A 16737-nucleotide genomic window follows, 5' to 3' on the forward strand; every position below is an offset into this window, starting at 1 on the left:
CTGTTCATATAGCAGATGTCCCACATGGATACAGAGACTCAGCCACCGTGCTGACATCTCACAGCAGAAAGCAAAAGTCTTCTGTTCAATCCCTGTGCTTCCTTGATAAATGACCCCCACTGTATATATTTTCAAGGCACATTAAGCTGTGTGCCACAAGAAAAGCAGAGATGAACACTAACACAGATGGGGAGCTATGGGGGAAAGTCCTCATTATAATTCACTTATTCACTTCAAGAGCTGTAAGCGAAAAAATGAAGCGGCAAGCCATAAACATAAGGATTAGCCTCTCTCAACAAGTAAGTCGTATGAAAAATGGAGTCATTAACGTGACAATGGTACAGTATTTCACTGTTTTTATTGCTATAGATTGTGGTGGAGATAATCAATTCTTTGCCCATTTCATCAACTACGCAGAATACATTAGAGGCCTGAGTGGAAAGCCTGCGAGTGTCTCCATCTGTTCCAGCCAAAGCTTTTGCCTCTTACTTTCAACATGATACCTTCAATGGAAGGACCTTACTTACTGCTTAATTCACAAGTCCCAGCTACTTGCCCAAACAAAACCAGATTTGTCATATTCGCACTGTATCATCTAGAAAAAAATTGCCTGTAAATCTCAAATTCTGTGGCAGTAGTAATTTTTATCAAGAAAGGCAGATGAGCAAATATTCAGGCACCAAGAAAAATAGATAGATAGATAGATAGATAGATAGATGATAGATAGATAGATAGATAGATAGATAGATAGATAGATAGATCATGGATGTATAGCTAGATAGATATATAGATATACAGATAGATTGATAGATCAATGAAAGATAAATACATAGATAAAGAATGTATGGATGACAGATGAATAGATAGACTCTGACACTGACCCACACAATGAAGCCACAATCCACCCAATTTTACATCAGTCTTACCTCTTGTTGTTAGGGTTCCTTGTAGAATCCACCCACAGTCCACTCATTATGTTATTGGCTCCTTGCACCATCACCCCATCCCCTTTACATCGATGGATGGATGGATGGATAGATAGATAGATAGATAGATAGTTAGATGGATACATGGATAGATAATAGATAGATAGATAGATAGATAGATAGATAGATGGATCATGGATTGATGAGTAGATAGATAGATAGATAGATAGATAGATAGATAGATAGATAGATAGATAATGGATGAATGGATGGATGATAGATGAATAGATAGATTCTGACACTGACCCAACCAATGAAGCCCCAATCCACCCAATTTTACATCAGTTTTACCCCTTCCCTGTTCCTTGCAGAATCCACCCACAGTCCACCCATTATGTTATTGACTCCTTGCGGCATCACCCCACCCCTTTACATGGATGGATGGCTAGATAGATAGATAGATAGATAGATAGATAGATAGATAGATAGATAGATAGATAATGGATGGATGATAGATGAATAGATAGATTCTGACACTGACCCACCCAATGAAGCCCCAATCCACCCAATTTTACATCGGTCTTACCCCTTGTCTTCCCTGTTCCTTGCAGAATCTACAGTATCCACAGTCCACCAATTATGTCATTGGCTCCTTGAGCCATCACCACACCCCTTTACATCACCTTACTGCCCCTTTTATCACCACCCACCACAGCCTGGTCCTTATGATTCTTATCAGAAGGTGGCCACCCTAAACACAAATTAGATAATAAGATATAAGGGTTATCACATGCAAGGCAGGGTGAAACATGCAAAAAATCCGCATGTTTTTTTTTTGGATGGTGAAGAAGGGAAAAGTCAGTTCATCAATATAGACAGACAGATAGAGAAATACAATCTCAATGAACTTTCTGCAGCAAAACCAACTGAGCCGGTATCACACATAGACGTTAATCCTCCCTGATCTGCCTGTCATGTTGCTGAATAGTCGGCATCACTGAGACGTTTGCACATCATCATGTCCTTGTTACCATCACTTGGGCCGTGCGGCTCATAAGTGGCAGCACCCTAATGGCTTGCATGTCTCGGGCGTACTCATGCTACGGAGTCATATGTGCAGTGGTTTTGTACAGGGGATACGCGTGCTTATAGAATAGTGCACTGATTGCAATCAACTTTAAGGCTCTAACAACAGCTACCCCGCAGCTCATTAGTCGCATATTCAGTGGAGCTATTAAATCAGTGACAATATTTATATGATATGATTAGGCACATTACTTGTTATTCTAGCTTTCTATTAACATTACTGTGCAAGGCCTCTAGCCCACATCCAATGACAACGCTGCTGCTCCCGTAAATTAATTTGGGCTGACAAGCGTTCTTTAATGTGACAGTGCTATATATAGCTCATGAACAAGGAGGCTTCACCCTGAGGTTGTGTAAATCACACTTCAGTGGCCATTTTTTTCTCCCTGACTGTGCATAGTTATTGTGCCAATCTGCTTCTTTAGGGCCAAATTGTTTGATGTAGCGATATTTAACCCAGGAGTAGTTCATGGCCACCACTTTTTAATTGCCATTTTGTCTTAGAAGATGATGAAGCTGCTGATAAGTGACCCTCAAACCTAAATTGACATTTCTAAAAGACAAAGATGATAAATAATAATTATAATTGACTAGTTGTGACAACAGAAGTAGCTGATTATAACACTGACTGCAGATTTCCTCTACTACCTCAAATAGGGTTGCCAGCTGTTCGGTTTTGACGATAATCTGAACAAAAACCACCTCTGATGTCAAAACACTTCCCGGCATCAGGCACAAACACCCCCCCCCCAAATTTCATAACCCCCATAAGTCACTGCTCCGCCATCATCACGCTTCCTTTTTCATCAAATGCTGGGGCTAAGAGCTCAATGAAAATTGTATGACACAAATTTACAGTTAAAGAAAAGCCAGTCTCGCTTCTCCACACCAAGTCAGAAGTTTACTGGCTTCCTGGTGGTCTTTCTGACCAATATCCAGCAGAAATTTGGCAATAAATCTATCAAGTGTTTTAGAAAATCCTGTTGGACCTTCCAACAGGTCTACCTAGGCTCCTATTATACCAGGGGTGACCAAATCAGTTGCAGACCAAGTCTATGGCCAGATAAAATCTCTTTCAATGGCTGTGAGATGTTAAATCCATATTAAAGCATCTTAAAGGAAAACTATACCCCCCAAACAATGTAGGTCTCTATTAAAAGATACTGAGTAAAACCGCTCATGTGTAAAACCCTGCTTCATGTAAATGAACCATTATCATAATAATATACTTTTTTAGTAGTATGTGCCATTGGGTAATCATAAATAGAAAATTTCCATTTTAAAAAATAAGGGCCGCCCCCTGAGATCGTACGATTCACTGTGCACACATACAAACCACATGTAAGGTCACATGAGCCAATTAACAGACAGAGTTGTGTCTTTTGCTTCCTCACTTCTTCCTGTTACAGTTAGTGTTGTAGTATTTCTGGTCAGGTGATCTCTGAGGCAGCACAGATAGAGTCACGAAATGGTGGTTCAAGGCAAGAGATGTAAAAGGGCAATATTTATGTAAATATATATTCCAGTTTGGTAAGATTCTTTAATATGTCATTCAATTTGATATAAACTATCTGTTGCTTAAGTATTCATTTTGGGGGTATAGTTTTCCTTTAAGGTTTGTCTTTAAAATAAAAGTACTTTAGGAAAACAGCATCAACCCCATTGTGAGAGAAAGTTAAGGAACAAGGAATCCCCAAAAGACCAGTAGGCGTACATACAATAAACTAGATATACTTGTATCCCAGCATGTATGCCATATTTCCAAGCAAGAATTTCATGTACATATCCAGCATCAGGATCAGACTAGGACAGTGGGAAACTGGAAAAAAACCTGGTGGGCCCTACCGACCCAGAACCGCTCCAGCTCCCTGGCAAGAACCATAGCTGCTCCAGCCCTAACCCCTCCCACAAAATGGGGGTAGGTAAAAAGGTAAGTGGCACAAGCGGAGGGGGAGAAAGCCATTGGCTGGCGATATTTGGAAGAGCTTGTGATTGGGTGGGGGCCCTGAGGCAGCAGCCCCAGTGGGCCGAGACCCCCCAGTCTGACCTTGTCTAGCACTGTATATAAAGTGGATAGGTGGGCTTACTCATAGAATTGGGAAGGAGGTATAAACTGGTTCCTGAATATTTGATGCTGACAACGTAGATATGAATTACAGTTGTGGCACCTGTTATCCAGAATGCTCAGGACCTGGGGTTTTCTGGATAGGGGTCTTTCCATAATTTGGATCACCATACCTTAAGTCTACAACAATATAATTTTCAAGTACAAGCTACTATATTATTATTACAGAGAACAAGGAACTCTTTAGTTATTTGATTAAAATGAAGTCTGTGGGAGATGGCCTTCCCATAATTTGAAGCTTTCAGGATAATGGGTTTCCAGATAACGAATCCCATATCTGTACTATCTACACTCTGCTTAAAGTAGCAAGCCAAGTTGCATATAGTGTTCAGTTTATCATTTTAAAGAGCATTGGTTGAATGATGAAGCACGTGACCCGATCTGCCATTGCATGGGGACAGCTTAGATGATGAACCAAACCAACTGAAAGAGAAACCTGAGCATCGAATTAGCCCTCACCTTGTTGGCATGGCAGTAATCTTTAATAGGAACTTCTATGACAATCTTTGATGGGTTCCTCAAAGTCAACAAGGGAAGTCATGCTTGCGATATGGTATACCAAGAGTAGAGTGATGGCTGTACTTGGTTCTATAAGGCCAAGTCAAATCCAATCCTTATATTTTGTTCAATGATCCCACCGCAGACCAGTAGAGTGAAACATTTTCTTCTACTTTTATAGAGTAGATCCTTAAAGGGACAAGCTTGGTAAAACCATAATCACACACAAACACAACCATAAAATAAAGCACCATATAAAGAGAAGCAGTAACAACAACTATAAATCCATCTGGAGGACTGTAACAGTTGAAGCCCATGCACATATTGATCCGTGATGTCAATGATCCGATCCCGGCGTGTTTATGTTTCCCAAGTGTAAGGCGATTGTCCTGCTCTTGTTTGTCCCCTATCAATATATGTCAGTTTCTAATGTAATCATTAGGCCAAGTGGTCAATATTTCATGGTATTTCAGTGTAGATCAGTCGGTAATTTGTGGCAGAAAATATCAGCAGGTGTGATAATTAATTGCTGGAAAGCGCAGATCGATGGCAAGTGGAAAATACAAGATACCTGCGAAGAATTCTGAGCAGAAAACTGCTTCATAATATACATAGCTCCCCATGTGTTATTTATGATACAAAGATACATGGTTGAAATAAGACAACTGTCCATCACCTTCTACCATTCAGTGTATCTCCTATTATCACATGAAGAAACAGCACTTTATACTTGGCCAATGGGCATGATCTACTTAGAAATTGGTAACACATTTTATACAGTCCCTCATAGAAGGTTACTGGTTAAATACAGGGTGGCCCTGGCCTTCATGGGCAGCAGCAACCCAGACCCACTGCCCAATGAGACCTGCCTGTCTCCTGATCTCTCACCCCTCGCCCAATCGCGGCTGCAAGTGGAGAAAGTAAGCACCACACACAGGAGGTGGGGTGTACTCTGGGGGGTGGCTGGGGCAGGGGGCCCATGGGGGCCCTGGCCCCCAGTCCGATGCTGGTTAAATGAATGAATATTATTATTAGTTTGCTCTTGGATGGAGAACTGGTTGAAGGTTATATTACAAAAAGTGCTGGTTGTTTATCTCATCCAGGGTCGGACTAGGCCGACGGGACTGGTGGGCCCCATCATCCCAGACCCTATCCCCACGGCCGCTTGAGAGACACCCTGACCTCCCCAAAGAAATTAGTAGGTACCCACTGGTGGGGGGGGGACGGGAAATGGGTGGAGAGGGGTTGTGGCTGGGGCAGAGGGCCTAGGGGGATGTGCAGCCCCTGATTTGGCTCCAGTAGGCCCAGACCTCCCCCCATCCAACATTGATCTCATCTGTGCTGATCTCTGTTAAGGGCAGTGGCACAATGCGGAGAGGTCCATGGTAAAAGGGGGTACAGCCATGTCAAACATCCAACATACCAACTGCGTGGTCATTTGCAGTGGGTGGGAGAGAGTATGGTTGGGGGGTTTTGGTTTGGCTATAGGGGCTTGTGGGTGCATGCTGTGCATGAGATTTTTTGATGGGTATAGGTGCTATGAAGGTAAGCCACTGGTTAAGGGTAATATCTTCAGATAAACCAGGAAACCTATAAAGACCTATAAGGTTATTTAACAAAAGATGCAGAGATTGCTACAGGTCTACTCACCTATAGCGACCTAAGAATGTAGCATTTACTGTTCACCCATTTAAGAGCAAGCATTTTATTGGTTACTATGGGTTACCGGGCAAACCTTTGCACCTTTTATTACATGTGGAGTACCAGCAACAGGTACTAAATGGCTCTTTGTGTTGAAATGGAGAAGCCAGAGGATCAACCGTCCAAACACATTTGCGGAAAAAAATCTACAAACCCCAGAAATTTATTTTAAGGCCAGTGTCTTAATAGAATGATAGCAAATCACATTACATTTAGGGAGTTATTTACTAAAACTCCAGTTTATCTAATTTTTTTATTAACTAAAACAAAGTCGACTTAACTCCCACCCATGAATTTAACTATTTTTTCAATAACTGTTCTCGAAAAAGTCAGAGCGGAGAAAACGTCACAACAAATTTGTAGTCAATTAGAATTGTACAATTGACGCTCCGAAAACTGATGTTTATCAGTTTATCAGTCAAAAACCAGCGCGGATCACAATGTCAATAAACATATACAGGAACATTGACTTCTACATGACCTTGACAGGTTTAAGATGAAGTATTTTTGGATTTTGATTTTTAGCAGTGTTTCTTGTGGGTATAATAAGTCTCTAAACATATAAGGTTTTTTTTCCTCTTAAAATTTGAGTTTTCCCCTCTACCAGAAAAAACTTTAGGTTTTATAAATCGGGCGCTTGAATTTAATTACAGTTCTACACATGCTGTACCTTATTTACAGGATAGATAGAAATGGATAAACCTTTCGCGTTGGCTGTGCTACAATAAGAGAAAGGGATAAGGGCAGAGAAAGAAGGAGGATATTGTTACACAACAAGTTGGAGGAACCGCTTGGCCTAATTTAAACAGAACACATTAAGGGCCATTAAGGACGCAGTTTAGTGTGCAAAGAGCAACTGCCATGTTTTCTTACCCTCATTACGGTGTTTCTTCAAGAATTTCAGCATCATTGTGGACATGCTCCATGTTGTGTCTGCTGCAATTGTAGCCAATGTGAATGCAATTGGAGTTTGTCCTTCGGATGCAAGTTGTGGCTAGCAGATACAGAGTAAGAATTGCATTAATTATGACATTTGGAGGTCTATTTATTAAAGCTCAAATTTTTCTGGTTGAGTTTTTAAATGGGAAAAACCTTGAATGTTTAGAGACTTATTATACCCCAAAGCTGCAAAATATCCAAATCCGAAAATACTCCATCGAAAACCTGTTGAGGTCATGTAGAAGTCAATGGCACATGTCCCTGAAGATGTTCCTTGACATCCTGATCAGCACTGATTTTCGTTCGATAATCTGATAAATACGAGTTGTTGCAGCGACAATCGGAAAGGCCAATTCGAAAAAGTTGCACAATTTTGACGAAAAGTTTTTTCGTGACTTTTTCGAGAAGAATTTTTGGTAGATGATTTAAAGTTCATGGATGGGAGTTGTTGACTTTGTTTTACTTAAAAAAATGAGAATAAATAGTTTTTGTAAATACTCCCCATGGCTTTGAAATGGCATTAGAGTGTGATTATTTTGGAGCAGGTCTGCTATACCTCTTGATGCAACCCATTGTGGTATTATGCCACATTCAGGGTGGCAGTTGCCGTGCAAATTCGAAACTTGATCGATTTATGGGTATTCCGTGGGTACCCAACCAGTTGCAGGGTTCTAGAATGGTGTGTTGGTGTGTGGATGGTGCAGACTAGTAGTCAGCATGACTTCCACTTCCTTCCTTGGCTGGGTGCACGTCCTCCCATGGCCACTTTCCACTGGCAATACTGGCAAAGAAATTAGTCCAGCACCCGCAGTTTTAAATAAAACGGCCTGTATTGGTCCAAGGGCATTACAGCAACGTTTCATACCATATGGTCTTCTATCAAGACCATATGGTCTGAAAAGTTGCTGTAATGCCCTTGGACCAATAAAGGACATTTTATTTAAAACTGTCTAATTTCTTTGCCGGTGTGTGGATGGTGTCAATACAGGCAACATTTTCAGCTTACAATTAAAGGAGAACTAAAGCTTAACTAAGAAGCAGGCTAGAAATGTTGTACATTATGTTTTGGGCTTCTGTACCAACCCAAGGCAAAAACTGCCTTTTAGCAGGAAATATCTGTGTCTCCAAAGAAAGTAGCTCCCCATCTTCTTTTCTGCTGATTCACATGTTCTGTGCTGCTGTGACTTACTGAGCTTAGGGACCCACTCACAATATACAGTACACATAGAATAGAAATGTCACAATATAAGGCTGATTAGTAATTAATTCAAATAATTACTACATGGCAGCACAGAAACCAGTACAGACCAACCTCGTTTTCTGCTGGATAATTAGTGATGACCCTTAAGTGTAGCTGCTCAACAGCTGCTCAGAGCCCACTGAGCATGTGAGTGTCACAGACACTTTCAAAGATGGCGACCCTCTGTGATAAGTTTGAGGTTCTGGGTCATTGCTGCTATTGAGAAGCTGAAACTTTATATTGGTGCAATAATTTCAGTATATAATATATGGCATTTTTAGCCATGTTAATTTTTATGGTTTAGTTCTCCTGTAATGACCACTGATGTCCATGCTAGCTCAAAGCTTTGCAAATGCAATGATATGCTAAAGTTGGCCAGACCACTGTTCATCTGATATTCCATACCTTGGCTGTCTCCTTGCTCCTGGAATAATAAACAATACAGGAACGGGCTTATTACTGACTAATAAGTACAAGGTACTATAATAGTCTTAGGAGATAATATAACAAGTATAAATGTCAATCTTGTGTCCTGTTTGGCTGCACAGGTCAGTCTTCCGAAGTCAGTCCTCACACTTATATGACTATATGTAAGGTCATTTGATATTTTAATTGTCTGCCATTGGCTGAGGGTAAACCTAATATCTGAGCATGACAAGTTGCTGGGCCCCAGTAAGATCTTGGACCAGGGACATAATTCACCGCAATCCCCCTGAACCCTGCTTGTTTGACTTTTCATCTCAGTGCAGCTGCCTCCCACTAAGTGGTTGGGGTTAAGTCTCTGCAGGGGTGATATGTTAGACCTCCTAGACTTCAGTTACCCTTCTAGTAAGTTCCATTGGTGCTGCCAGAGTCAGGCCAACCCCGAGTCTATGTGAATTCCCTATCCACTTGTGCTTCTTTGGGCACGCCACCAATTAAAAGTTATTTTGATTTATTTATATTATAAAATATATATCAGAAATTGTGCTGTGCCCTGGCACCCATCATGTGAGGCACCTGCTAAGGTGAGATCTAGTTTAGGCTCCAGTGGGACAGGGGACATTATTATTATAATATACAGTATTGCACATTAATAGGTACCAGGTCAATAAAGACATTTCCATGGGAATAAAACCCCATGACATGATCAAGATCATTTGCTAGAACAGCAATGTTCTCCAGAAGTTTTTACTCAGAGCGCTATGGAGATATGAATATTGGATAGCCCCTAAGTAATTCACAGGTTTAATTTTCCGAATTACATTCTGTAAGTGTACTCACACATCTTATAATTTAGGTTTATTGCAATAAATATGTCTCATCTGAAGTTGTTAGGTCACTGGAATCTTTTGAATGTAGGCACAACTGACCAATGTCTTGAATCGTGTCCGATTCACTTTTAAACCATGGATCTATTATTATTTTACTAATATTTGCTGTTGGATTTTATTAGAGAGGTTATCCAGAAAGCTAGTTTCTATATAGCAGCAGTTGCAGAGGTTCCCAGTGTACCAGGATGTCTAAACCGTGTTTTTAAATACCCAAAAATAGTCATATTTGGTAGCAAAGGAATCGTAATGTAGATAACACATATTAACAAACACTCAGTTTTGGGAAGAGTAATAATGTGTGGAGATGAAGACTCTCTTGGGATCTTGCTGTATCCGTCAGTGTTTTCCATTAGTTGTATTGCACTTTGCCCCCTACGTGTGGTCTGTGTGTAGACTCTCTTGGCTTGCTGAAATTATCATTCTTTCTGCACATAAAGAGGCTGCTGGCTGCCCTCCACTACCTCTGCCTGCACATACACCACATAGGGGCAGATTCACTAACGAACGTCAGCTTTGCACCCCTCGCACCACTTCGCACCACTTGGCTGGGCACAAATGCATTACAAATACGCTAATGCACTAAAATGCGAAGCTTCATCCCGGGCGTCAAACGCTGGCGACTTTTCGCTACCGTAACTTCAACTGTGCTAGCATTTCATAGCGAGCGTTCATTTGTGCCTTCGTGAACTTTAATTAATTTTCGGCACACAGGATATGATGTAAGTGACAGAAGATTGAGGAAGATCTAGCTGCTTTTTAGCACTTCGCCTGGAGGTGGCGAAGTCAACTCTGGCGAAAGAGGTAACGTTCAGTAAAATCCGCACTTTACTGAATTTGCGGAGTGACGATCGATTGGCAGAGCAAAAAGTCGCATGGTGATAGAGTGTGAATAAATGCTAGCAACAGTCCCGTTCACTAGCGAATTGGCGCCTGCGCCTGTTAGTGAATTGCCAATGTCCCTGCAGGTTGCTACGCTGGCGAAAAGTTGCTAGCGTTAGCCATTTCGTCCTTTAGTGAATCTGTCCCATAGTGTTCTTTCTATCCTTTCCTTATAAATATGCCGGAGATATCTCCAAATCTCTTTCTTTTCTCTCTGAACCCATAGCAACTAATCAGATGTCTGCACCCAGATGGGTGGCCATAAAATGCTACTTTCTGATTGGTTACATATTCCTCTTGCAGGGCTTTCCTTTACTTTTTTAAAGGTGTTTCTTAAGCTGGCCATACATATACCTATCAAATTTCACAGAAAGCTTCCGATAATTATAGCATGGATATCTTTCTGTTAATGTATAGTTTGGAAAATGTGATCTGCTGATGCATCATATCTGCCAGAGCATGGTCCATCAGCAGATAAGGAAGTGATGAGGACTCCTCCTCTTCTCTCCCTACAGTTCCAATCGTCTGGGCTTTCACCCCAAATGAACAGAGCAATAGAAAGGTGGCTGTACAACATATAGCCCATGTATGGTAGCCATCCATTTGGCTCACAAGGTATTGGGTTGGATAAAAGATCAGCCAATATATGTTCACCTTTGCTAATAATCTCCTCCCAAAGTTCTCCTATTAGTCTAATAGTCCTTTTTTTTGGATAAACCTTATTGTAGGTGATATCTAGCTCTCTTGGTATGATCTAAGCAAAGGCCAATGATGACAAACAAAGAAAGAATACCTGGTGAAGAAGCAACCAAAGAAACCATGATCTTCTCCTAAAGAAGTAGAGTTTTCTTTCTGGAAATAAGGCTCTGACACATTTTTGGGACTTCGTTTATATTTGCATCAACATTGATTTTTATAATAATGCACAACTTGTGTTTGATGATTAGTGCCTCCCTTTAAGGTGGAACAGGAGGAGGACCTTTTATTTGTAGGCATTCTGTTTTACAGGAACTCCAGTGAGGATCAAATATCAAAGATTACAACATGTTGAAAACTTTAATCCTTTTGCCATTTGTTGCTGCTTTCCCATCAGTGCAGGGATTAATTGGGCTGCAGCATTAGCTCTCTACTAATCTTAGGAAATTTAACAGGGCTGCATTCACGGAGAGATCAACTTTTAAACGAGTTACTATATTTAGAAGGCAATGATCGACCATCGTCTTCCTTTTCTATCTTTCTCTTTGTTTTTAAGGCTGGATACATAGACCCAAACCATAAAAACCCCTAAAAAAGGTCAACAGGGGTTAGAGGTATTCATCTTTAGATGGATATCTTGGATTTAATTGTAAAAATGCACATAAATAAGGTTATGAAGGCATGCAATATGGCAGCATGCTTGAGGCCTACTTTACCCGAGGCTATCATTTAATTATAGGGGTTCAAATATGTAAGGAAGAAATGGCCTATGCATGCAGCGAGCTGCCTTTTTACAGTTCTGCGTAAGGATGGGAGGCTCAGATAAGGTATGCTGCCATACCACATTCCTTACTTGAGACATCTTCTATAGACAATAGTAAATAAATCATATTTATGATACCTAATGATATAAATGAAAATGCAGTTGCAGAAAGAGATAAAGCTTGTGATAATTGAGCAGAGCTTATAGCATAACTATGCTAACATCAGCCCCCTCATCAAGTGCATGCAGGGTCGGACTGGCTCACTGGGACACCAGAAAAAATCCCATTGGCCCTGACTCTGTTGGGTCCTGCCCAACAATCATCTTTCATTTTTATCAGCAAAGTAAGTAGTGCAAGGAGCAGCTTTTGCTGGGGCAGAGTGGAAGCAGTGAGTGGTGGAAGAACCTTCGATGGCTGGATGGTAGACCCTTGAGTTTTGTACCTAATGAGCCACGGGTAACCCAGTCTGACTAGGGATCATTAACAAAGACCTGGGGAGGCAGTGCAAGTGCATTAGTGGCGACTTGTGTCACTTCCTTTCTCATACCTTGCGTCTGAATGCATACGTGACTCCCCCCACCTGCTTCACACCATACATCTGGGGTCCCCAACCTTTTTTACCCGTGAGGCACATTCAAATGTAAAAAGAGTTGGGGAGCAACACAAGCATGAAAAAAGTTCTTGGGGTGATAAATAATGGCTGTGATTGGCTATTTGGTAGACCCTATGTGGACTGGCAGCCCACGGGAGACTCTACTTGACATTATAGTTATTTTTTATGCAATTAAAACTTGCCTCCAAGCTTGGAATTCAAAAATAAGCAACTGCTTTGAGGACACTGAGAGCAACATCCAAGGGGTTGGAGAGCAACATGGTGCTCACGAGCTACTGGTTGGGGATCACTGCCATACATGTTTATGACTCAATCCCTAAACCCCTATTTACAATATAACTACTAAATCAAAAAATATCAGAATTTCTATTACCATTGCTGTGCCTCAATAGGCGCAAAAACTGGACAGAATTTGGAAATACTGTATATATATATATATATATATATATATATATATATATATATATATATATATATATATATAGAAATTACTCATCAGTCATGGCTCCACTGTACCCCTAAACTCATGGGCCTCTCACTGGTCATAGGGTCAGCTCTCCCCATCAACAGCCCCAAGGGTGATAAACAAAGACAAAGTAAGAAACATAGATAATGGACAAGAGAGAGCAGGTCTAGACTGGGATTCAAAATTGTCCCTGGTATTTCAAGTACACAGAGACCCCATAAACAGTAAATCTCTATGGCATCTTACAGGAGCCCCTATGGCACTGGAGAGAGAGTGAGGTGCAGAGGATACACAAAGCGTGAAAAGAAAAAGAGAAAATGCGTCACAATATTCAAATATTTAAAGGGTCAGTGTCATCAATCCAGACTTGTCTGTTCGTAGGTATTCCTAGCCTGTCCTAAGTCTACGTGCTGCTGATATTGAATTACTGGATGGAAAGGGCTAAATGGAAGGTGAGACTTTTCACATTGAATTCTATGGGAGGAACATACTGTACAACCTAGGAAAGAAGATAGGAGACCGGACCATAGGCAAATGTTTCAGGTGTCTGTTGAGCTGAACTCAAAATGCCCCACCGTTAAGCCATAAATTCTTTGCTGCCATCACTTTAGGAAGCTGATCTTATTATTGTTATATCTTATGTTAATAAATGTTATTGTCTTTACAACAAATGAACTTTTCTGCATGTTTAATAACCTATCAATACAGCCACACGCATACGTTTTAGAAAGAAAACTCTTACTTGAACAGCCAGTCTTAGTTGCAATCGATCAGGGGAGCCCATAGTGAAGCGGGACACCGAAACAAGAGCCGGGGTAATGTTACACTCAACGGCTGGTAATTAGGATCGGACTTCTAAGACTTTCCACACAACTGAAAGGAAATGTGGCAACTGACAGCCAGACTCCTTTCACCAAATCTACAAAGTGATGCACCTTTCTCTGACAATAAAGAATGATGGGAACATGAGTCATATGATAACTCCAAGCACAAACATTCATATGGTATTCTGGAATGATTTTGTGATAGTTTTATAGAATATTAACTTTTTGTTTATAAATATGTAGCTTCGAGAGATCATTGGTCTGACCTTATCCAAGGAAAACAGAAAAAACCTTGCAAATATTTAGCAAATTCTTCCCAAAGCAGTGAAAGAACAAGACAGTTAAGGGCAGGGCAACTTTTTGGAGAACTCTGGTTTTGGGGGAATGCTGCACTCGACACCTTGCACCAGATAAAGAATTTGCTGTGGGATGCAGATAGGGTTGCCACTAGTGATGGGTAAAATTTTTGTCCGGTATGGATTTGGGAATTTCGATTTTCAGCATCAACAGATATTTTCACAAAATCTTCAGTCAATTGAACAGGGCTAGTTGCCACCTTTTTCAAATTTCTCATAAGCCGGGCTTTGGTTTCCAGGTGGGCGGTGATGTGGAGGAATGGTGGAGCAAAGAGGAAGGGCAATGCCTCAACCTGGTTTTTATGCAACCAAAACTTGCCTCCAAGCCAGGAATTGAAAAATATGCATCGGCTTTGAGGCCACCCAAGGGGTTGGTGAGCAACATGTTGGTGTTGCCACTGGTTGGGGATCAGTTGTCTTAAAGCCTGTCATAGGGTACGCAGTAAGTACAGGGCTCCATTGGAACATTTATTTGTAGCTACTACTCAAGTTGGTGGGGTAACGGCTGTGAGAAGGATTGACACCTACATTCCTCACCCCTGTCTGCTCCTCATGAATGTAGGCAGTGCTGTATTCATTGGGGAAAGCAGATCTTTGCTCTTTTTTCAGTTCTTTAGAATGTTTTGGAGCAAAGTGCACTTTTTGCACTTTGAGATAGAACCTGCCCTTAATAAATTACCCCTAAAATAGGGGCAACAATTAAGTGGTTGAATCCAGTCTTCTGGAGAACTATTCCTTCATAGCAAAGTCAATGTACTGTCTTAAGCTGGCCATAGACGCAAAGATTTGATCGTACGAATCTCCATTTCGTACGATTATTGGGCTGTTGTGGAGTGTCCTGACATAAATCGGGCAGGTTAGAAAATTTCTATCGGCTACCGATTATATCTTTGTATGTATTACCAATCTGACTATATCAGTGGGAGACTGTCACCAGCTTTTGTTGGACATAACTATCGCACGATTGCTGTCAGGGGCGGAACATCGTCTGATCTGTTCTTTTACTACAGGTATGGGACCTGTTATCCAGAATGCTTGGGACCTGGGGGTTTCCGGAGAACAGATCTTTCCGTAATTTGGATCTTCATGCCTTAAGTCTACTAGAAATTCATGTAAACATTAAATAAACACAATAGGCTGGTTTTGCTTCCAATAAGGATTAATTATATCTTAGTTGGGATCAAGTACAAGCTACTGTTTTAGTATTACAGAGAAAAAGGTAAACATTTTTAAAAATTTGGATTATTTGGATAAAATGGAGTCTATGGGAGACAGCCATTCTGTAATTCGGAGCTTTCTGGATATCAGGTTTCCGGATAAGGGATCCTATACCTGTACTTTATTTGATCTGAATGGTTAGTGGCAGGTCGGGAGATGGCACCAAACGATCGTTGGTCCAATATGAAGGTAAATCTACACGTCTATGGCCAGCTTATGGTGGCCATACACGGGCAGATAAAGCTGCCGATATCGGTCGTTTGGACCGATTTGACAGCTTATCTGCCCGTGTATGGGGGCTTCCGACGGGTCTTCCCGATCGATATCTGGCCACGATATCGATCGGGAAGGTTGGATTTTTACCCGACCAACCCGTCGGAGCCGCTAGGCGCATCGTAATTCGATCGTTCGGCCATACGGCCGAACGTTCGAATTACCCCCGATATAGCCACGCAGTTTATCGGGGAAAGATCCGCTCGTTTGGCGATGTCGCCAAACGAGCGGATCTTGGAGTCTATGGCCACCTTTACTCTCTTAGAAAATAAAGATTTCAACTACATATCATGTTTACTCACATTGTATAGCACAATCTTTCCTTTGCCTACAGACTAGAAGAACCACAGTGGGGCTCAATTATTAAGACTGGGCAAAATTGCCTCAGGGCAGTAACCAATTAGCAGTTAGCTTTGATCAGTCTGCTGTAGTTTGAATACTAAAAAGCAAATATCTGCTATGGTAGGTGTTAGTGAAACACAGCGGGACTCATTTGCTAGCAATCAGGACAGCTGTTATTACACAAATATATAAAAACTTATGTATTCATCAAAATATAATGTTCCACCTTCTCCCCAATGTAATGAAACCAAACCTGGTCGACTTTAATTATCGGATTCCTCAAATAAATCTTCCTGAAAGCTATTACAGAAAAGGGAACATTCTGTATTCTAACCTGCAGTCATGCACATTTTACATTTATAAAGCACGGAGAAATATGTTCAGAAAGCAGTTTTGTCTCATCCAGGTTTCCAGAAATAACTTTACTTCTAAGAAAGAATAAAACCTAAGCTCGGATAATAAAGGGGCAATTGCCTGA

Source organism: Xenopus laevis, chromosome 4L (assembly GCF_017654675.1).
Source record: "Xenopus laevis strain J_2021 chromosome 4L, Xenopus_laevis_v10.1, whole genome shotgun sequence".
Lineage (NCBI taxonomy): Eukaryota > Metazoa > Chordata > Amphibia > Anura > Pipidae > Xenopus > Xenopus laevis.